Source organism: Culex quinquefasciatus, chromosome 3 (assembly GCF_015732765.1).
Source record: "Culex quinquefasciatus strain JHB chromosome 3, VPISU_Cqui_1.0_pri_paternal, whole genome shotgun sequence".
Taxonomy (NCBI): Eukaryota; Metazoa; Arthropoda; class Insecta; order Diptera; family Culicidae; genus Culex; species Culex quinquefasciatus.
Genome location: NC_051863.1, coordinates 72208240 through 72232903, shown reverse-complemented (window position 1 = coordinate 72232903; position 24664 = coordinate 72208240). Strand labels below are relative to the sequence as shown.

General features: G+C 42.0%; 1 protein-coding gene and 1 long non-coding RNA gene across 2 annotated transcripts in view; one reads left to right on the top strand and one right to left on the bottom strand.

Moving 5' to 3' along the window:
* The window catches only part of LOC6044876 (protein couch potato), a 346765-nt gene that overhangs the window by 114722 nt on the left and 207379 nt on the right, over window positions 1-24664 (top strand). The window lies entirely within an intron of this gene.
* Window positions 5535-7047, bottom strand: LOC119768759. Its single transcript, XR_005278211.1, has 3 exons — window positions 6782-7047; window positions 6658-6723; window positions 5535-6589 (listed from the first exon to the last, which is right to left on the bottom strand). It is a non-coding gene; the product is annotated as an uncharacterized LOC119768759 (long non-coding RNA).

The window sequence follows — 24664 nt, the reverse complement described above, 5'->3', positions numbered from 1 at the left end:
CTTAGGTGTTCGTACTCAGCCCCGGAACTCACCATGTTGCGGCCAAAATTGACGAAATACGGCGTGAATCCCGTGCTATCATGAACGTGCGTGCGAATCGCCCTGGCGATTAGATGTACCGAATCGTCCCAATCACGATGATCCGCTTTTTGGTTTAGGGCACACCGAATCGCGGTTACAATAACTCGATTTACCCGTTCCGTCGGGTTTGGACCAGGGTGGTAGACAGCTAACGGCCAATGGGTAACCTCGTACCGCTTGAGCAGCTTGAGGAAAAGATCGGACTTGAAGACTTGCGCGTTGTCGGTAATACACACTTCTGGAACGCCAAACAAATTGAAAACAAAGTTCTCAACAAACTGGCACACCGCAGGAGCAGTCGCTGAACGCAGACATTGAACCATCACGAACTTCGAGAAAAGTCACACACCACCAGGATCCACAGGTTCCCTTTCTTTGACCTGGGGTAGGGCCCAAGGAAATCCATGGAAATCATTTCCCACGGACGACTGCACTGCTTGGGTTTTCCGTGGACCGGCGTAGTATTAGTACTCGGTACTTTGGACTCCTTGCACACCAAACAGCTGCAACAAAAGCGCTTAATTTCCGTGGCCATTCGTGGCCAGTAAAAGCGTTCGCGGACTTTGGCCAGCGTTTTCAGAGGTCCTAAATGGGCCGCTTCGTGAATTTCTTTCACGATAGACCTTCTTTCAGCCAACGGAACGACGAACTTCCAGCGAAAACCAAGATCTTCCAGACCCGTGCTATTCGAGATGAATTTGAAGAGTTTTCCACCTGAGATTTTAAAATCGGGAAATCGCTCAGGAAACTTTTCCACCTGGTTCAAGAGTTGAGTGATGTACGGGTCGGGGAGGTCCACCTTGACCTGATTTATGGACCGGGACAGGGCGTCGGCGGGAATGTTTTCGCTGCCTTTTTTGTATTGCAGGTCAAGCTCGTACTTTGAGAGCTTGAGAGCCCAGCGAGCGATTCTCGGCGATTTGGATTCGATGGACATCGATTTGAGGAACGTGAGACTCATGGCGTCGGTCTGCACTACAAAACGGGAACCTTCGATGAAATGCTTAAAATTCTCGATACTCAGCAGGACAGCCAGGCACTCTCGCTCAGTGGCACTGTACCGGCGCTGAGTGCTGGACAGTTTCTTAGAAAAATAAGCAATACACTTCCGCTCTCCTTGGTGCATCTGCACAAGGACCGCACCAATCGCCAGGTCCGAACTATCGGTCTCGACGATAAACGGCAAATTAAAGTCTGGATTAGCCAGTATCGGGGCGGTCACCAGCGCAGTCTTCAGTTTGGACAGGGCCACTTCCGCTTCTTCGGTCCAGCTAAACTTATTTCGATTCTTCTTGAGGAGGTTGCTGATGGGGTCGTAATTTCAGAATAATTTTGGATAAATTTCTGGTAAAACCCGGCGAGTCCGAGAAGGCGTCGGATGTCCTTCACTGTTTTAGGCGTAGGATAGTCTAAAACGGGCTGGATTTGCTAACGTCCATGGACAGTCCGTCCTCACTCAGCACGTAACCCAAGTATCGAATACTCGTCTGACAAAATTTACTTTTTGACAGGTTGATGGTGAGACCCGCCTTCTGAAGACGATCAGCGACAATCCGGATCCGGTCCAGGTGGTCCTCGAAGGTGTTCGACAGGATAATGATGTCATCGAGGTACACATACACCCAGGGTGCCAGGTCGTGTCCTATGACTTTCGTCATCAGTCTCGCCATGGTCGCCGGAGCATTGGTCAACCCGAACGGCATGACAACAAATCGGAACAGACCTTTGTTCGTGCGGAACGCCGTTTTGTCTTTCGCGGCCTCGTCGAGTGGAACCTGGTAGTACGACTCCGACAGATCAATGACGGAAAAATACTTCGACTTCTGGATACGCTGAAGAATTCCCATCATATTAGGAAAGGGAAAATCGTCCTTTTGGTGCATTGATTTAACCGCCTAGAGTCAAGACAGATTCTCCACTTTCCACTGGCCTTCTTAATCGGCAACAACGGATTTAAAAAGTCGACCGCCGTAGGGCACTCTTCTATGACCCCGAGGCGCTTCATTCGCTCGATTTCCGCGTCGATAACTTCCTCTACGGATGGAGACCAACGATACGGAGGAACCTTCTTCGGCTTTGCGCCCGGGAGAAGGTCGATCGAATGGGACATGATCGGAGTTCGACCTAGATTCCCGTCTCGCGTGGCCGGAAGTTGTTGTACTACTTCAAAAAGTGCTTCTCGCTGGCTATCCGACAAGACATGTTCCGTGACCAGGTCACTAGGCTCGCAGATGTGTTTTTCCGGTACTTCGATGGTTGGCATCTCCAAGCTGTCATCGGTTGAACTCTCGAGGTCTTTCGCAGATTCCGCTGGGCTGATTGGATGGATTTCAAAGCATATATTGTCATTTGTGTCACCAAAATAGTCCTCAACTCGCTGAAATTCGATCATATTGACCGTTTCTTCACCAACCGGGGAAAAACGGGGACCCACCAGACGGAATCCAAACTTGTTCAGGAAATCTACGCCTAGAATTAGGTCCTTCTTCATCTCAGGCACGACGATCGTGGGAAGGACGTGGGTGGTAGACTCGTAGGACAGGGAAGATTCACGTAACCGAGACATCGATACGGCGTACCATCAGCTGTCGTAATCTGGAGGCGAAGAGGTTGAATCTGTAAGCCCAACTTATTCAGCAAACCCAGCGAGCTGATCACCGACAAACTGGCACCGGTGTCGGCTAGCGCTTCAATCTCCTCAGATAGAACTCGAACTTTGAGGTGTGGGCAACGGTGAGGGGTCGTGTTAATTCGATGCGCAGTATTGAAGACAGAAAACGGACGGTTGGGAATCTCCGGAGTATCAGATGGGGTAGATCGATTCCTGGATCCATCCCATTTACTCGTTTTCCTCCTCATCCGACCGAGTTCGGAGTGGATGTCCATTTGGGCACTGGAACGCGGTCGTACCCGTGTGTCCACACACATGGCAAAAGTACACTTTTTCTGGTCGCACTCCTCCACATGTGTCCTGCCTGGCGACAGTTCCAGCACATCGGCTTCCTGTTCTCACCTGTAGAGTCCGCAAGCTTCTTGAAACGACCATGAACCGCGCACACATCGGCATTCAACAACTCCTCATCAATCTCTGCAGCTCGTTCGTCCATGTCCACTTGGTGAACGGAAGCTTTTGTAGACCTCCGAGGCCGTCGAGCGCATCGAGCTTGTAACACAGCTGGGACAGGTGATCAAGCGACTGAATGGTGGCCAACACCAGACTACGCTTGTAACTCATCTTCATGTTTTTGGTGACCAGGTAGTACAACTCCGCATGAGACATTTTACGAGTGAGGCGTTGCGCTAATCTCTCAATCTCTTCGAGATATTCACCGAACGGTTCATTGGGACGTTGTTTACGTTTGTCCAACAGGTCACGAGTAATGAGATCCCGGTTTGGATTGTCGTAGCGCAACCGGAGGTATGTTTCAAAGTCTCCCAACTGTCGAATCTGTCATGGTAGGTGGTATACCACACCGCCGCACCCTCGCGGAACAACAAATGGGCGTGCATTCGTAGATCTTGTTTACTGATGTGGTAGGACTCGCACATAATATTGATCTGGCGCAAAAATCCACCACGGGAACAGAATTCGTACCGCCGGTGAATTTCGGCCATTTTTCAATTATGTTGCACTGCTGGTGCGGTAGTCGTCGATATCTCTCACCTTGCAGCGTTTGGACATCCGGAAACCTTCGGTTCACATCCCAAGACGGTCCTGGGGCGGGATTAGACTCCTGACGGCGCCGTGACTCTCCATGAACTTGGCTTTCCTCTGGTAGTTCAAATAATCCTTCTCCACGTGACATGCTTCTCATTTCAGGCTTCCTGAAGTTTCTCGAGCGGATAACTGGAAAGGAGGAGAGGGTACACGCCTCGCTGGAGGTTGATCCTGCGAAATCCGTAACATCTCCGAATCCCGACGCAAATCAACCTTGGCCACTTGTTCGGCCAACTCATCTACGGCTTCTGGAAGGACCGATGCGCCGTTGGCTTGCTGCCTCATCATATGTTCTAGACACGCGCGAATGTAATTTTGAACGTCGGAAGCATGAATGAACTCATTCATATCCCTTTCATCGGCAGGTTCATTCTGAATCGTCGGCGTTGGAGACGATGTAGCTGCTGAACGGCCCATGTTCCCTGGTTGAGGCTGCTGCTGCGGCGGGAGTGGATGCGCACTCCCAGACGTCGGTTCAAACAAGGTTCGCGCAAAGCCACCGAGGGTGGCGCCTTTCGCCTGGATCCTCCGATATGGCAAGTGTCGAGTTGTCCACGCCAGCGGCGGCCGATTGCTCCCATCGCTGTGGATTCGACATCGGTCTTCCCAACTCGGACTGCCTTGTTGCCGCTGGGGAGAATCCGGACAGCCATTGGTTATAGCTCGATTGACCTCTAGGGGCCGGTACTGGGGCAGCCAACAGATCACGAGATGCTTTCGGTTTGGTCCCAGTATACGGATTAAGCGAAGGCTGCAGCGTCCTTTGAGTCGTTGTGGACGACGCGCGCGTAAGACGATCGTCAAGAATTCCGCCAACTGCTCCTTCCTCGAAATCCGTCGTCAGATCCACTAACTCCTGGGCCAACTGTCCCGGAGTCGCGGAGGCCAAATTCGAATGCACCGTATGGATTCGCATCAGGGAACCTGTCGGCAGACATGGGCTAAATCAATGTTGTAGTACCTTCTTGAGAGTCGCTCGATGCTGTCCAACAACGCCTTCCGCTGCTGCCGATGTTCTTCCGTTCCCGGCGAGTATCGTCGAAGTCGCTTGTGATAGTGAACCAGTCGAGAGTAGCAATCATCATCAAGATTAGCATCTAGACAACGCTCCATTTCCTTCAGCTGTCTCGGGATCTTCACCAAGTCCTCCGCTAGCGAATACGTCGAAAAATGTACTTCTACCGGATCCTCGGGTTTTGCAGCAAAGCACGCAAATTCTGCTGGCGCTCGCGTAATCCACCACGAACAGGTGTGGCACGAAGGCAAAATTCATACTCCATTTCATCCTCTTTGAGGCTGCATGGGTCACTTATGTAAACGTGATCCATTGTTTTGATTCCAACTAACACTTTTGAAATAACTCCTCAACAATGTTCGAAAATATATTAAAACAAAATCCAACGAAATCTCAAATTAATAGTAATCAAACCGAAATAGGGTGACTGCGAATCAAATTTAGGTCTATTACGGTGGTGGAACAAAATATTTGAATTGTATTTGGTATATTGCAAACGAAATGATGAAATATGATTGTCTTGAAATAAACTATGCTCAATAATAGTTCAGAAAACCCAACAAACTTCTAACTGAGTACCCAAACTAAACCCAACTTTGAGACATAGTAGAACTATTGCCACTATTGCTCGGCCCCACGTTGGGCGCCAAAATGTAACGGATTGTTTTGTTCCTCGACTATCAACAGTTTTGACACCGAAGGTGTCGCGCCACTCCGGGGATCGAGAGACTGCTGAAGCTGTTTTTAGAGACCCGGCAAAGACTCTAAGGGCGGGTTAATAGAGGCTCAAACACCAGAACACAGATACCTCCCGAGGGACCAATTAATTTGCACTAGATGTTAACGTAATAATACCAGAAATAATCAGAAACTAAACTCAAATTTGTGTGCGATAATTCATGTATTTGACCCGCTTAACCCACGTTGTCCACGCAAATCGGCCACCCAATTCAGTTACCAAACACGCTGGATGGTTTGACGGACCAGCATTTAGGCTTATATTGCGTTTTAGCTTAACAATATGGGTTGTGACGTCACGCCTAATCTTACCAACTAACAAGTTTGTTTGAGCTCAGGGTAAAAAAAATAACTTTTCAGATCTGACCTTAATCCTTGGGCGAAGGGACCGGAACACTCCGACGGCAATCTCCAACGGCAATCTCGATCGCGATGCCCCGCGCCAGGTATGGCACAGGTAGGCACGCGCGTGTGCACGCGCTGCGCAAACCGGTTTCCGATTTTTACTACCAGATGGCAGTACGCTTCCTCGAGCGTGCGACGTTTCCGCGCGCGACCCAGCTCCTGGTCTCCGCTGCGACAGCACCGGTTACTCCCGACGGGTAGTCCACCCGCAGTCCTCAGACGTTTGAGGAGTAGAATTTCACGTGAAAAGTTTCCTAATTTCCACTGAGCGACCGGAAGGGGGTTGCAAAGCCGGAAAATGAGCGTATCGGCTGGTCGCTCGCAGTCAGTGGTCGTCAAGCACTCGAAATCACCGCGTGTTCACACTTTTGGACGATGGCGAGCACGTGTTTCGATGGTTTTGTTGCCTCCAAACGACAATTGGACAACAATATTCGCAAGATGGCCGACCGGGCCTACAATTTGAGCGTCCTAGGTTGCGTTGCGGTGCTCAAATGGGCCAAATCTCCTCCACGAGGCCAATCCGCGTGCCTCACCGGCAATGCTCGTCCGCGAACGGGCCAATCGTGATGTTCAGCTGGCAATCGGTCGTGCCCCAACTCGCACCCACGCTGGGAGGTGGGCAAATTCACCTGTCCAACGTTAATTCACACGTTTTAGTCGCAAAATCTTCACAATTGATGCCGCCAGGGCTTCTTACCTTCGGAAAGTCGCAAAGAACACACCCGCGAAGGTCAGAGGAGATGCCGGAGATTAACTAATGGGCCTAAAGAGCAAACATTCTAAGTTTTCTTAACATTTACACCAGGAATTCACAATCTTACGGTTTTGTAACAGGTTTTAAGCTTCGGTAGGCTTTTCTACCGGGTTTGCCCTAGTCAATCCTTGGCTAATGACACTTTAAACTAACTTAGTGCCACAGAGGTCGGTCTAGCAACTTTACTGGTTGACGGTCTTCACGTGAAAAGATAGAAAAAGTCCCGCGAGGATCTAAAGGCCTCGACAAGATCGCTCTCACACAGAAATGGAGCAAATTGGAGGCTAGTTCCATCTCATTCTGGCATCAGGGAAAACGGGGCCTTTGTGAGGAGTTTTTTCGGGCTCTTTTATAAAGGTCGAGTCCCGCTCCCGTTTCCTTTTAAATCGTATTTCTTTATTTCTTTAGGCAAATTTGGTAGGTCACTCGACAGTTAAATGAGATCTCGTGGAACGTATAGTAGAGATCTCACGCGAAGCTTTTCAGTAATCTCCCTACCTCCCACCAAGAGATGGCGCTCTAATGAGGGAAACTTTTTCAAGAAAAGTAAAAGAGTTATTGTTAAAGAAGGTAGGGTCACAATTTGGCATTACAAACTGGTAATGAAAATGGCCATTTTGACCAGATTGGCCACACCCGGAGTGGCCAGTGCCCTCGGGAAGGTTCTACCGGGGGGACATTAATCGTACCATACGACTTGGGGCAATATGGGTATCAAAATTCATGATTTTTGAAACTGGTAATGAAAATGGCCATTTTGACCGGATTGGCCACACCCGGAGTGGCAATTGCCCTCGGGAAGGTTCTACCGGGGGGACATTAATCGAACTATTCGACTTGGGGCAATATGGGTACCAAAATTCATGGTTTTTGATACTGGACATGAAAATTACCATTTTGATTGGACATTTTCCGAACCATACTTGTTTTGGCAATTTATTTCCACAGAGGTGCCAAAGATTGAAAACATTTTATAGGAATAAATTATTTAGGATTAAATACATAGGCAATGTTTTAAAAATATAAAATAAAATAGAATATTTTTTAGGAGTTTTGTACAAAGTTCTTTGTCCTATTGGTCATGTAGAACATAACCACCTGCACCTTTTTTAAAATTTAAGATTTACTTTACTTGTTATTTCTCTAAAAACTAACAATCATAGACTGCATTGCATGGAATCCATAACAAAACATCAATATTTTCTGCGGTTCCCACGCTGGCCATCATGAAACATCGGACATGACAATTTATTTCATCGAAACTACCCGCTTCCAGCTCGTTCAGAGTCGTTTCGCTGTCAATAACATATTTCTCTTCATCCCTCCCCCGTTCCCGTCCAAACTTTCCGAAATTTGATTAGATTCCGGATGACACCGATCCCCGGCTCATATTTGCCGAGGTGGAACGGCAAAATAAGGAAGTAGGAAGGCGGAGAGGAAACAGGAAAAATCCCATTTTGTGTCCCCCAAACCCACCCTCCCGGGGGAAATCACCGTATGTCAATCCCACCCAAAAGCATCCTTTTTGTTGATGGCTCTAGCGCGCGCTATCCCTAATTAATCCGTCAGAGCGCTCGTTGTTTTCATTTTGTGGTCAAAATCGTCGTAGAAAAAATGGGTCACCACCAGCATAAATATCCTTCAGGGGTTTTCCTAAACAAAACGGTATTTTATTGTAATTATTTTATTTGAATTTGAACCATCGACATGTATAAATTATTAGAAAAAACTCATTTTAAAAAAGTTTAGATAAAACAAAAGATCATACGAAACAGAATACAACAGAACAACAGAACAACAGAACAACAGAATACAACAGAACAACAGAACAACAGAACAACAGAACAACAGAACAACAGAACAACAGAACAACAGAACAACAGAACAACAGAACAACAGAACAACAGAACAACAGAACAACAGAACAACAGAACAACAGAACAACAGAACAACAGAACAACAGAACAACAGAACAACAGAACAACAGAACAACAGAACAACAGAACAACAGAACAACAGAACAACAGAACAACAGAACAACAGAACAACAGAACAACAGAACAGCAGAACAACAGAACAACAGAACAGCAGAACAACAGAACAACAGAACAACAGAACAACAGAACAACAGAACAACAGAACAACAGAACAACAGAACAACAGAACAACAGAACAACAGAACAACAGAACAACAGAACAACAGAACAACAGAACAACAGAACAACAGAACAACAGAACAACAGAACAACAGAACAACAGAACAACAGAACAACAGAACAACAGAACAACAGAACAACAGAACAACAGAACAACAGAACAGCAGAACAACAGAACAACAGAACAACAGAACAACAGAACAACAGAACAACAGAACAACAGAACAACAGAACAACAGAACAACAGAACAACAGAACAACAGAACAACAGAACAATAGAGCAACAGAGCAACAGAGCAACAGACCAACAGAGCAACAGAGCAACAGACCAACAGAGCAACAGAACAACAGAACAACAGAACAACAGAACAACAGAACAACAGAACAACAGAACAACAGAACAACAGAACAACAGAACAACAGAACAACAGAACAACAGAACAACAGAACAACAGAACAACAGAACAACAGAACAACCGAACAACAGAACAACAGAGCAACAGAACAACCGAACAACAGAACAACAGAACAACAGAACAACAGAACAACAGAGCAACAGAACAACAGAACAATAGAGCAACAGAGCAACAGAGCAACAGACCAACAGAGCAACAGAACAACAGAACAACAGAACAACAGAACAACAGAACAACAGAACAACAGAACAACAGAACAACAGAACAACAGAACAACAGAACAACAGAACAACAGAACAACAGAACAACAGAACAACAGAACAACAGAACAACAGAACAACAGAACAACAGAACAACAGAACAACAGAACAACAGAACAACAGAACAACAGAACAACAGAACAACAGAACAACAGAACAACAGAACAACAGAACAACAGAACAACCGAACAACAGAGCAACAGAACAACAGAGCAACAGAACAACAGAACAACAGAACAACAGAACAACAGAACAACAGAACAACAGAACAACAGAACAACAGAACAACAGAACAACAGAACAACAGAACAACAGAACAACAGAACAACAGAACAACAGAACAACAGAACAACAGAACAACAGAACAACAGAACAACAGAACAACAGAACAACAGAACAACAGAACAACAGAACAACAGAACAACAGAACAACCGAACAACAGAGCAACAGAACAACAGAACAATAGAGCAACAGAGCAACAGAGCAACAGACCAACAGAGCAACAGAGCAACAGAACAACAGAACAACAGAACAACAGAACAACAGAACAACAGAACAACAGAACAACAGAACAACAGAACAACAGAACAACAGAACAACAGAACAACAGAACAACAGAACAACAGAACAACAGAACAACAGAACAACAGAACAACAGAACAACAGAACAACAGAACAACAGAACAACAGAGCAACAGAACAGCAGAACAACAGAACAACAGAACAACAGAGCAACAGAACAACCGAACAACAGAACAACAGAACAACAGAACAACAGAACAACAGAACAACAGAACAACAGAACAACAGAACAACCGAACAACAGAACAACAGAGCAACAGAACAACCGAACAACAGAACAACAGAACAACAGAACAACAGAGCAACAGAACAACAGAACAATAGAGCAACAGAGCAACAGAGCAACAGACCAACAGAGCAACAGAACAACAGAACAACAGAACAACAGAACAACAGAACAACAGAACAACAGAACAACAGAACAACAGAACAACAGAACAACAGAACAACAGAACAACAGAACAACAGAACAACAGAACAACAGAACAACAGAACAACAGAACAACCGAACAACAGAGCAACAGAACAACAGAACAGCAGAACAACAGAACAACAGAACAACAGAACAACAGAACAACAGAACAGCAGAACAACAGAACAACAGAACAACAGAACAACAGAACAACAGAACAACAGAACAACAGAACAACAGAACAACAGAACAACAGAACAACAGAACAACAGAACAACAGAACAACAGAACAACAGAACAACAGAACAACAGAACAACAGAACAACAGAACAACAGAACAACCGAACAACAGAGCAACAGAACAACAGAACAACCGAACAACAGAGCAACAGAACAACAGAACAATAGAGCAACAGAGCAACAGAGCAACAGACCAACAGAGCAACAGAACAACAGAACAACAGAACAACAGAACAACAGAACAACAGAACAACAGAACAACAGAACAACAGAACAACAGAACAACAGAGCAACAGAACAACAGAACAACAGAACAACAGAGCAACAGAACAGCAGAACAACAGAACAACAGAACAACAGAACAACAGAACAACAGAACAACAGAACAACAGAACAACAGAACAACAGAACAACAGAACAACAGAACAACAGAACAACAGAACAACAGAACAACCGAACAACAGAGCAACAGAACAACAGAACAATAGAGCAACAGAGCAACAGAGCAACAGACCAACAGAGCAACAGAACAACAGAACAACAGAACAACAGAACAACAGAACAACAGAACAACAGAACAACAGAACAACAGAACAACAGAACAACAGAACAACAGAACAACAGAACAACAGAACAACAGAACAACAGAACAACAGAACAACAGAACAACAGAACAACAGAACAACAGAACAACAGAGCAACAGAACAGCAGAACAACAGAACAACAGAACAACAGAACAACAGAACAACAGAACAACAGAACAACAGAACAACAGAACAACAGAACAACCGAACAACAGAACAACAGAGCAACAGAACAACCGAACAACAGAACAACAGAACAACAGAACAACAGAACAACAGAGCAACAGAACAACAGAACAATAGAGCAACAGAGCAACAGAGCAACAGACCAACAGACCAACAGAACAACAGAACAACAGAACAACAGAACAACAGAACAACAGAGCAACAGAACAACCGAACAACAGAACAACAGTTCTTCGGTTTCTCTGTTCTTCGGTTTCTCTGTTCTTCTGTTCTTCTGTTCTTCTGTTCTTCTGTTCTTCTGTTCTTCTGTTCTTCTGTTCTTCTGTTCTTCTGTTCTTCTGTTCTTCTGTTCTTCTGTTCTTCTGTTCTTCTGTTCTTCTGTTCTTCTGTTCTTCTGTTGTTCTGTTCTTCTGTTCTTCTGTTCTTCTGTTCTTCTGTTCTTCTGTTCTTCTGTTCTTCTGCTCTTCTGTTCCTCTGTTCCAAATATTTGTTCTATACCTATCATTCATATTTTTGCGTGCGTTTGGTTGACCGGCTGAATGTAGAGCTTCACCGCGAGGTACGCTATCGATGACCATGAATGTTTGCCAGAATGCCGCCAGACAGTGATTACCATCGGTCACCTGGTGTCACACGCATCGGTCGGTCGGGAACCCCACCCTGAAACCCAGCGACCCGTGTTACATCCGGTGGACACAATGCGACGGCGCTGGAATCATAGATTCGTCAGTAGACAGCATTTATGAAATATATAAAAGGATGGATGGATTGGCTTGATGGTAACACAAACTGCACCTCATTTCCAGTGTGGGGTCGGGGAGGGGTTTATTTCGACATTGTCGACTGAGGGTAATTAAATCCATGAATATATGGCGAGGGTGACAAAAACACCGCATTATTATAATGCACGAACCTCTTTCGGCTACTAGGAAAGAAAAATAAAAATAAAAAGTACCACTTTTATGGCCTAACTGATTCCAACTTGAAGGAAAGAGTGCGGGGGAGGGGGCAGTTGGCAGTCCTTACCGCCCAGGGCTAAACCTAATGAGCTTGATTTGCGTCTTTATGGCGTTTTCATGACACGGCGGAGAAAAGCTCTCTTCTCGCCCAGCTTTTTTGCGCTTTGATTAACATTCCACCCCAAGGTTGGGGGAGGAGGTCATAAATGGCCCGCTGACGAATTACCACCCCATGTTCTAATGGTGTAATTTTCGTTCTTTTTTCTTTACAGGTGAGTTCCGACGACGGGCGGGAAGGACACGACAGCAACAGCAGTGCAAAAGGATACAACCCCCAGATCTGGTTAATTGCCTCAAAAAGGTTCACTTTGTTGGGCGAATATTTCACTTTTAGTGCCCAGGGTGCGAACATTGGTTAACTGTGGAAGATGAAAAGGATTCGGTTACGACGGTATTTTCGAGTATCATTTGAAATTTGACTAGAGGTCAATAAAGATAATAACTTTTGGGTTTAATTGTGATGGAGATAAATGGGAGTTTTCTACATTTTAATGTTCTAAAACACTTTTGGATTGATGATAATAATTCTAGTTCTGATTAGTCTGATTAGGTGAAAAGAGATAGTAACAATCAAAGCAGAATAAACAACTTATGTTCTCTTTATGTTATATTTTCAAACAAACAAAAAATCCTTTTTTTGAAAATACACAAACAAAAGTAACAAACTGCTGGTTCAAATCATCATTTGCTAGTTATTTAGGAAATTCCAAATGACCAGCAAACAAATCAATCACAAATTTTGAATGTCATAGATTCAGTTAATAAGATGAGCTATGAATTCACCTAAAAAGCTTTGGCAAAGCAGTTGTTTCTTTGTGCTTTTGAAATTTCATGAATTTATGCTTTAAAATTTATTTATCGATTAAATGAAAAAAAAAATGTTCAGGAATTAAGTGCTTTAAAGTTGTTTTATCGAAACCAAAATCACTAAAATTATTATTATTTTCAGAAGAAATAGCTTTTTCGCATTCGAATATTAATAATTTAAAGTTTTCAAAGCTTTTTTAAATCTGAAGCAAATTTCATCTTGTTCAGTTGCTTCAAACTTTAAGTCATCCAAAGTTTAAAGATTACAAATATATATGTAAAAATAAAAACATCCTCTAAAACTATATTTATTATTTAATATATTACAATTTCATAAAAAATATCACTCTGGAAATCATTTTTAATTTTAATTATTGAAAGATTGCTGCAAAAATATTCTTTTTTTTTTCAAATCTTTCAGTAATACTTGGGAGCATCCATAAACTACGTGGAACCCCTAGGGATTGTCCACGCTGCATGCAAAAAAAAAGTTTGGTGTGGGTATTGTTCACGAAGGGTGGAGGGAGGAGGGGTCCGAGATTTCCCACGTAGTTTATGGATGGTCCCAAATTGGAATTCAATAAGATTATAAAAATAAAATGAACACTGCCAATATTAGAAAAAAGTAAGATTTTTTCAGAAAATGAGCAATTTTAAAACATTATTTATTGGTTTATGGGGAAATCGGAAATAGTTGCTCCGATCCCTCGAACGCCCTCTACGATTTTCGTGAAAATATAACACTGACCAACAAAAATTGACAAAATGACTGCGCAGTAGCCTGTCTCATTTTGAGGTCATGTCGAGGAATTTTAGGTGCTCACTTCTTGAATGATTGATTATGATGTTAGGAACTGTTTTAATCTGGTGTGTATTTTGCTTAAACGATAGGTCTTTGTTCATAGGTTCAGATGCACTATCAAAATTGGGCCAAAATTTATGTTTTTGGCCTCTCTCAGGCGGATTTATGTCGAAAAAATCGCATTTTTTCGAAACATTTTTCAGAACTGCTCATTTAATTTTGGGTAGCCCGCTTTTCCAGCAAAATCTATGCATGCAGCTAGTAGGAAAATTTATGGCGAACATTATTCCCTCTGATAAAATTCAATTTGGACACTCCAGTGCCGAGATATTTGAGTTTTAGTGAGAAAGAAAGTGCCAATTTTCAAAAAAAATCAGTATTCAGAAGCAAGGCCTACTAATTACACGACGTTGTAAGCATATGTTTTATAGGTCAGGGTATGCTTTCTTATAGTTATTTTGGCCGCTGAATCCGAATTAGGTAAACAGTGATGTTTTGGAGCAACGCCCTTTTGGAATGTTATTTGCGTGTATTAGCTGCAATTTAAATCGCTTGTAAGTTCAATCAAATCTCGGGTTATGTTCCATTTTGATTGATGTTTTACTCACAGAACTATTTTAGTTTAATGTTTTCTCATGTTCTGATTATGTTAAGTATATCGTATAATCGAATTTGTAATTTACCTTTTTGGATTGTATGCAACAGCGCTGAACCGCCCTTATTCTCAATAGTAACTTTAGAGAAAAACCATTAGGCCTAGTCCAAATATTTTTGAAAAAATCAAGGTGCACGTGTTTTTTGGGACCTCAAACTTCATGCTTGCCCTCGAGTTGAGCCTGCGCAGAAATTTTGTTGGTCGGTGTAATCTAAAGAGTAATTTTACACCCCAAACTGGCCAGCGTTCGTGCGAGAGAATAATGGACTAGAATCGAGAGAATAGTGGTACCATTCACGGACACAGAGAAAACAGTTCGAGATGGGCGAAAGAATTATTCGCTCGAGGTTCATCCGTCAAACAAAAAAAAAAGGGTCGACTACGGGAATCGAACCATAGACCATTGATAGACTAACCCAATGACATAACTGCCTCGGCCACCACAGCTTACTGACTAAGGAGTGGTCAGATGTCAATGTATGACACTTTTGGAGATTTATTGTTTCAATTAACAAATGAACACATTTGTTATGATGTGGTGAGTTGCTAGCATTATTCTTTCGATTTTGGTACTGAGCCCTCAATAAATTTTGAGGGAACGATTCTCTCGTCTCTGAACTTTGGGTGTAGTACCTGATCCTAAATCCAATGTCTATTCTTTTATAAGAAAAAAATCAACAAATTTGGCATAATGCATTTTTTTGTTGCTTGTGAAAAAACGTTCTAATGGTCATTGTTACAAAGGTTCTTAAGAAACCTCAAAAACCAATCCCTTCTTTAAAAGATGGTGATAATATTCTATTAAATAATGTGGAGAAAGCTTAAAAACTTGCTCAGCAGTTTGAGAGTGCTCATAATTTCAACTTGAATGTTTTGAGTCCTATTGAAAATCAAATTTCAATAGAATTTCAGAATATTGTTGAACATGAATTTTCATCAGATGAAGTTTTTAATACGGGTCTGAATGAAATAAAATCTATTATCAAAAAATTTAAAAATATGAAAGCCCCTGGTGAGGATGGCATTTTTTACATTTTAATTAAATAATTACCAGAAGCAACTTTAAATAGCTTCCGATTTTGAAACCGGATAAAAATCTTGCTGAAGCCTCAAGCTATCGGCCCATTAGTTTGCTTTCATCTATTAGTAAATTATTCGAAAGAATAATTCTTAATAAAATGATGAAACACATTAATGAAAATTCTATTTTTGCTGATGAGCAGTTTGGATTTCGCCTTGGGCATTCAACTACTCATCAGTTGTTGAGAGTTTCAAATTTGATTCGATAAACAAATCTGAGGGCTATTCTACTGGCGCTGCTCTTCTAGACATAGAAAAAGCATTTGACAGTGTTTGGCATAAAGGTTTGATTGCGAAATTGAAAAGGTTTAATTTTCCGATTTATATCGTGAAAATTATTTGACGGATCGTACTCTGCAGGTATGTTATCAGAATAGCAAATCTGGTCAACTACCTGTACGTGCTGGCGTCCCTCAAGGAAGCATTTTGGGTCCAATTTTATACAATATTTTTACTTCTGACTTGCCTGATTAGCCCCCAGGATGTCAGAAATCACTTTTTGCTGATGACACAAGCATCTCCGCCAAAGGCAGAAGCCTTCGTGTCATCACAAGAAGATTACAAAAAAGCTTGGATATTTTCAATTCTTATTTGAAAGAATGGAAAATTACTCCAAATGCTGCAAAAACTCAACTCATTATTTTCCCTCACAAACCAAGGGCTGATTTTCTTAAACCAAAAAGTCATCACATTATAAAGATGAATGAGGTAAATTTAAAGTGGGAGGATCAAGCGAAATATCTTGGACTTGCTTTTGACAAAAACCTTACTTACAAGGATCACATTGAAAGTATCCAGGTTAAATGTAACAAATATATTAAATGTTTGTATCCACTAATAAACAGGAATTCTAGACTTTGTCTCAAGAATAAACTGTTAATTTATAAACAAATTTTCAGACCTGCCATGCTTTATGCTGTGCCGATCTGGACAAGCTGTTGCTTAACCAGGAAGAAAAAACTTCAGAGGATTCAGAACAAAATTCTGAAAATGATTCTGAAACTTCCTCCCTGGTTCAGCTCCAGTGAACTTCATCAATTAGCCGAAATTGACACTTTGGATGTTATGTCCAATAAGATAATTGATGCATTTCAACAAAAATCATTGCAGTCTTCAGCTGCATTGATCCGCTCTTTATATAGTTTATAAGTTAGTTTTAAGGTATCCCTTTTCCCTTTTGTACATGTAGGACCTCCTACATTTGAAATCACTGAATAGCAATAGCTACAATATTTCATGAATAAATGAAAGTTGCTTGTATTTAAAATTAAGGTGAAAAGTCATCGATTTTGATTGGACACTCAATAATATTTTATCTGAATGGAAGAGAAAATCTGAATAAATATAAATTTAAAAAATGGACATTATTACACTAAATTTGCTAAATTTTCCGAAAAAAAATACTTATAAAAGCAAACAATAAAAATTTAGTTCTGACAACTTTGAAAAACTTGCCAAAAACATGTAAAAAATTACAAAATTTTTTTTTTCGTACTTAAACCTTATTTTTTATATGACCTGAAACATGTTTTGAATGAGAAAATTACCCTTCTGATTATTGCATATATGAAAAGAACTTAAATTTCCCTCAAGTGATATGTCTCTTGATTTTTGACAGTTGAGTTACCGAGAAATGGCAAATTTATAAACCATTTTGAATCATTTATGAAAAAATACGTCATTAGAGCTTTTCTGATTGTTGACAGAAGAGAGGCAGAACAACGCAATGTCACTCTCCATCGTTGAAATCTCTTTTCGTATCCTTCTGCTAGTAAATCAGTGGAACTGCTGGACTTTCGTCATTATTTCGCAGTAGAGCTGCCAACTGATGTCAGTGGCTATGTCATCACTGAATTGCACTGGAGCTTGGTTGTGGTGTTTGAATTTGATATTGTACTTTCAAATATTTGGTTCAAGCAAATCTTGACATACCAACCAAATTCATTTAAAACGCGTTGAACTAATTCCTCAGCATGAGTTCCGAAAACTCCTCACCGCTCACGTTCGTTCGTTCCAATCAAATGAGCATCACACACCGATTAACTATCTGCGCGCTGACAATGTGGTGGAAGGGGGGGGGGGGGGGCGGTAAAATCAATTTTCAGACTCTGAAGTTCGGCAACCGTGGAGAAACCGGTGAAGCGAAAGCGAGCTGTTCAACAACAGAGCAAGCAGAGCTGTGAGGGACTCTTGTCTAAATCGTCAATTTTCAATATATCAAAGGATCCAAGTGGCAACCGGGGAAAAGTTACCGAGTTCGCTGCATTGTTGGTGGTGAGCAGGGTTGTGCGGGTGTTCGTGTACGTGTGTCCAGTTGGTCCTTTAAGTAGGTATTTGTGAGGGCACCTTAAGAAAAATCTTAACCAAATTTGTACAAAATATAAAATTTAAAACTCTGCCCGCTTTAGGAAAATTTCAATCTTTTCAACTGTGCCAAAAGTAACTCCAAAACGACATTCTCAAAGGAAAAGGACGACGCACCTCCCCCGAGCAGAGCCGTGCGGACTCCCAGACTGGATAACAAAGCGAAAGTGCTTTCAATTTTCTTCCTACTTTTCCCCATATCATGTCGTGGAAAAGTCGGGGGGCGGTCGTCCTTTCCAACGCGTTACGCTCGCGCGTTTTACCGTGATTGGTTACAAACAATGTCCTTTCGGGTGATGATTTTCCGCCAGCCAGCCAGCCAGAGAGGCAGCGTTCAAGCGGGGAATCCTTCAAACTTTTCTTTGGGTGGGATACGGTGCGAGGGCTCACAAAAGGTGTGTGTGTGTGTGATTTTCCTTTGGAAACCCTCCGTCTCTCTTTCAAAGAAGTGGAACTCCTTACAGCTCATGTGTGAGCAGTGTATGTGAGTGGATTCCGGATCGAGATTGGCCATTTCGGTTTCAAATGAAAATGAAGAAAGTGCTCGAGTACTTTTTGTACAAACTCATCCGATAAGGGTGGCTTTCAAGAGGTACTTTGGCTTAAATGAGTAGAGTACCTTTAACGTAATTTTAAACCAGTTGAGTAGAAAAGATCATGCTATTAGCTGTGGTTCATTTCTGTCATTTGGATTATCCTGAATTTTTAATTTTCGAGAGTTTTCAGGTTTTAAATGCCTCATCGGAGAGCAATGTGCTTTGAGACGGTCGGAAAGATGTCTTCCATTAACTGACACTCAAACTCCGATGGTTAGACACTGTTGTCAAACGAACGGGGTCACTTTTTAGTTTGACATCCTTTTTACACGGAGTTCACACACACTACTTACCTATGTTTGTTTTGATAGTGTGCATGAGCGCCGTGTAAAAAGTGACAGTTCGTCACTTTTTGGTTTTACTTTGACCAACCACCGGGGTACAACTAAAAAAGTGTCAAACGAAAAAGTGACCAACCACCGGAGGTTGAGTGTATTCGATCTTACAAAAGTTCGATAAATCCCTCAACGACTAATTGGGCAGTCCATGAAGTCTGATCAATTAGATAACCTGAAAACGGTTTTAGAATCTTTAAAATCGGATTAAACAAACAGATTTTTAAACATCTTAATACAGATGTTGTTGTTGGAATCAGACTACTGATAGTTTTATGATTTTTCATGTCCTTAAATATAATTAGAAACTAGCAATCACTTGTATCAATCGAAAGCTAATCCTCAGGCGATGCGACATCTATTGCCAAAGATCTTCAGATTAGGCAAGCTAGCAAAAACGCATTTGCAAACGAACATGAAGCCTCCAATATCCAATCAAGAAGGACCTGTTGCGCCAAATTTGAGCCGAGTTATTCGCTTCCGAACCGTTACCATAGAGAGTCCCACATTCCGGCTAAACTGTCCGCAAATAACGAATCCCAGTCCGAATGGACGCAGAAGGTTCGTCGGAAAATAATGGAATTTTCCTTTATCCTGTTTCCAACTCGGAACTGGCTACCTTTCCCGAGGAGGGATAGAACTCCAGCTTATTCTTGAACTCCAAAATTGACAAACGAAAGACTCGGAGTAGCAAAAAAGGATTAACCCCTTCTGGTCTGGTCGGTTGAATTCGAGATTCTCACCGGTGAGGAAAATTCCGGGAAGAGGAGGGACTTTCTGTTTGACGTAGGGAAATCCGTTGTTGCCGGCTTTTGATTCGATATCGCCAAACAAAATTGAATCGGAAAAGGGGGAAGGCTCGATTCGATGAGGATTTGTGGCATCTCCGGTGGGAACGTGAGGCTAGGAGGAAATACCAGTGAGAGGTTTATTCGGTTGTTGTGTTTTTATGAAAACATTAGAGCTCACCTGTCGGACGACCCGGAAAAGATACATCGCTTCGGGGGAAAACGGAAATTGTCATCGATAGGAAGCATCGTCGATATGCAGTCAGGTGCAGCTGACAATACAAAGCTAGGGTTCAGACACTATATAGGGAAAAACTAGGAGAGAAACCGCACGGAGTGTTGTCAGAGAGCAAAATTCCCATGCGAATGCTTGTCAAAAGTGTATTCAATGCGGTCGGAAGACCGCAGTTGTTTGGTTTGCCGTCGGACAATTCTTGTTATGACTGGAACCAATTAATCTTTGACATGCAATTGGAGTTGGAGAGTGAAAAATTTCTAGTTTAGCTTACTGTTTTGAAGCTTTCAAACGGGTTGAGACTATTTTTTTTAAATATGCCAGAATTTATGTATCGATTTTCTATAAGTTGGACAGATGCTCCTATTTTGGGTCTACAAAACATTTCAATTTTGAAATGTTTGCGGTATATAAATAGATCTATTTTGGGTCCATCCTTTGATATTCAATGCTGCAAAAGATTCTACAAAAAATACTCTCATTGAAAATATATGTGATTATCAAGTATTTATGAAGCATTTCGATACGTTGTAGGAAAGCAAAACAGTAAAGAATCGCTTTCAACGTAAACGCAAATATTGCAATGCGAAATATAAGATCATGATTTCACAGAATAACATCACCCAAAAATTACTCCTTCTCACAAATAATACACACACACACTCAGCTCGGATAACGATCGCATCCTTGGCACCAACTCCTTCGCTGAGCTCCCCATACATACATAATTCAGCGCGGGGTTGGAAATAAATCAAATTAAGGAGCAAACTTTTCATTTCTTTTCGGGTGCCGTCGCTGCTCATCGACGTTCCCATTTCCACCGGGCATTTTTCTTCCCTGGGTTGGGTTTTTCCTAGACGGCATAACCCACATGTACACAAAAATATACTCTCTCTGAGGAAGCCTTTCACCGCGTAGAACGTACGCACGCTAACACGCGCACGTGTGTGTGTGTGTGTGCGTACGCGAGCTTTCGCGTAATAACATTGACGTTTGTTGGCTGCCCTGTGTGTGTGTGTGTTTGTGTTTGTGCGTCTGCTTTATGCTTCTGGCATTATTATTATTATTGTACGGAAGAAAAATTACATTTTCATAGCTCGCGTGACCTGTGCGGCGATTGCGAGTGTGTCTATGTGCGTGTGTGTATGTGTGTGTGGAAAAATGTATACGATACCTTGACCTGGCGATTCATTCATATGGGAGAAAGGGATGTGGTGTTCTAGAAAATTTTATTCCTGTGACATTACAGTTAAAAACTAACTTAATCCACCTATGTGGTTGGTGCCTTCCTCACTCTTTTCCAACAATGGGTGATATGTGATATGATGGGTTTGGACACAAATTTCGTCTAATTTCGTTAAGTTCCGGAACACAAAAAAAAAACACACATATCACTCAAGGGCTCATAAGTTGCATCATAAGTGGTCAGAACTCGAGATAGGGTTGCCAGATCTTCAATGTTTTAGACTCGGCCTTTCAATCACCTTACCAACGATGGGTCGGATGATGGATCCGGACATTGTTTACATACATTTAAGTGAGATCCAGATACAAAAAAGTGCATAAATATCACTTAAGTGGTCAGAACTCGAGACAGGGTTGCCAGATTATCATTGTTTTAAGCTCGTTGGAAAGGTCTTTTGACTACCTAACCAACGATGGGTCGGATGATGGATCCGGACATTGTTTACATACATTTAAGTGAGATCCAGATACAAAAAAGTGCATAAATATCACTTAAGTGGTCAGAACTCGAGACAGGGTTGCCAGATTATCATTGTTTTAAGCTCGTTGGAAAGGTCTTTTGACTACCTAACGAACGATGGGTCGGATGATGGATCCGGACATTGTTTACATACATTTAAGTGAGATCCGGCTACAAAAAATAGTGCATAAATATCACTTAAGCGGTCAGAACTCGAGACAGGGTTGCCAGATCTTCAATGTTTTCGGCTCGTTGGAAAGGTCTTTTGACTACCTAACCAACGATGTGTCGGATGATGGATCCGGACATTGTTTACATACATTTAAGTGAGATCCGGCTACAAAAATAGTGCATAAATATCACTTAAGTGGTCAGAACACGAGACAGGGTTGCCAGATTATCAATGTTGTAGACTCGTTCGAAAGGTCTTTCGATTACCTAACCAACGATGGGTCGGATGATGGATCTGGACATTGTTTACATACATTTAAGTGAGATCCGGCTACAAAAAAAGTGCATAAATATCACTTAAGTGGTCAGAACTCCAGACAAGGTTGCCAGATCTTCAATATTTTAGACTCCTTGAAAAGGTCTTTCGATTACCCAACCAACGATGGGTCGGATGATGGATCCGGACATTGTTTACATACATTTAAGTGAGATCCGGCTACAAAAAAAGTGCATAAATATCACTTAAGTGGTCAGAACTTCAGACAAGGTTGCCAGATCTTCAATGTTTTATACTCGTTGGAAAGGTCTTTCGATTACCTAACCAACGATGGGTCGGATGATGGATCTGGACATTGTTTACATACATTTAAGTGAGATCCGGCTACAAAAAATTACATAAATATCACTTAAGTGGTTATAACTCGAGACAGGGTTGCCAGATTATCAATGTTTTGGACTCGTTGAAAAAGGTCTTTCAATTACCTAACTAACGATGTATAGCATGATGATGTTTGGTTCAGTTTACTGCCATTTATTCAACTACCAAAAATATGCGAAAACACATTTTTATACATAACTTTTGAACTACTTATCGAAACTTCAAACAATTCAATAGCACCGTATGGGACCCTAAACAAAGTCGAATGCGACTGGTTTGGTCAAAATCGGTTCAGCCAGTGCTGAGAAAACTGCGTGACATTATTGGTCACATACACACACACATACACACACACATACACACACACATACACACACACATACACACACACATACACACACACATACACACAGACATTTGTTCAGTTTTCAATTCTGAGTCGATATGTATACATCAAGGTGGGTTTTCGAGCTTAAAATAAAAACTAACTTAATCCACCTATGTGGTTGGTGCCTTCCTCACTCTTTTCCAACAATGGGTGATATGTAATATGATGGGTTTGGACACAAATTTGATCCAAAAAAACACACAAATCACTCAAGGGCTCATAAGTCGCATTATAAGTGGTCAGAACTCGAGACAGGGTTGCCAGATCTTTAATGTTTTGGACTCGTTGGAAAGATCTTTCAATTACCTAACCAACGATGGGTCGGATGATGGATCCGGACAATGTTTACATACATTTAAATGAGATCCAGCTACAAAAAAAGAACTCGAAACAGGGTTGCCAGATCTTCAATGATGTGGACTCGTTGGAAAGGTCTTTCGATTACCTAATCAACGATGGGTCGGATGATGGATCCGGACATTGTTTACATACATTTAAATGAGATCCGGCTACAAAAAAAGTACATAAATATCATTTAAGACGGGATATCTCGAGACAGGGTTGCCAGATCTTTAATGTTTTGGACTCGTTGGAAAGGTCTTTTGATTACCTAACCAACGATGGGTCGGATGATGGATCCGGACATTGTTTACATACATTTAAGTGAGATCCGGCTTCAAAAAAGTATACAAATATCACTTAAGTGGTCAGAACTCGAGACAGGGTTGCCAGATCTTCAATGTTGTAGATTCGTTGGAAAGGTCTTTCAATTACCAAACCAACGATGGGTCGGATGATGGATCCGGACATCGTTTACATACATTTAAGTGAGATCCGGCTTCAAAAAAGTACATAAATATCACTTAAGTGGTTATAACTCGAGACAGGGTTGCCAGATCTTCAATGTTGTAGATTCGTTGGAAAGGTCTTTCAATTACCTAACCAACGATGGGTCGGATGGTGGATCCGGACATTGTTTACATACATTTAAATGAGATCCGGCTACAAAAAAGTACATAAATATCACTTAAGTGGTTATAACTCGAGACAGGGTTGCCAGATCTTCAATGTTGTAGATTCGTTGGAAAGGTCTTTCAATTACCTAACCAACGATGGGTCGTATGATGGATCCGGACATCGTTTACATACATTTAAGTGAGATCCGGCTTCAAAAAGTACATAAATATCACTTAAGTGGTCAGAACTCGAGACAGGGTTGCCAGATCTTCAATGTTGTAGATTCGTTGGAAAGGTCTTTCAATTACCTAACCAACGATGGATCGGATGATGGATCCGGACATTGTTTACATACATTTAAATGAGATACGGCTACAAAAAAAGTACATAAATATCACTTAAGTGGTTATAACTCGAGACAGGGTTGCCAGATCTTCAATGTTGTAGATTCGTTGGAAAGGTCTTTCAATTACCTAACCAACAATGGGTCGGATGATGGATCCGGACATTGTTTACATACATTTAAATGAGATCCGGCTACAAAAAAAAGTA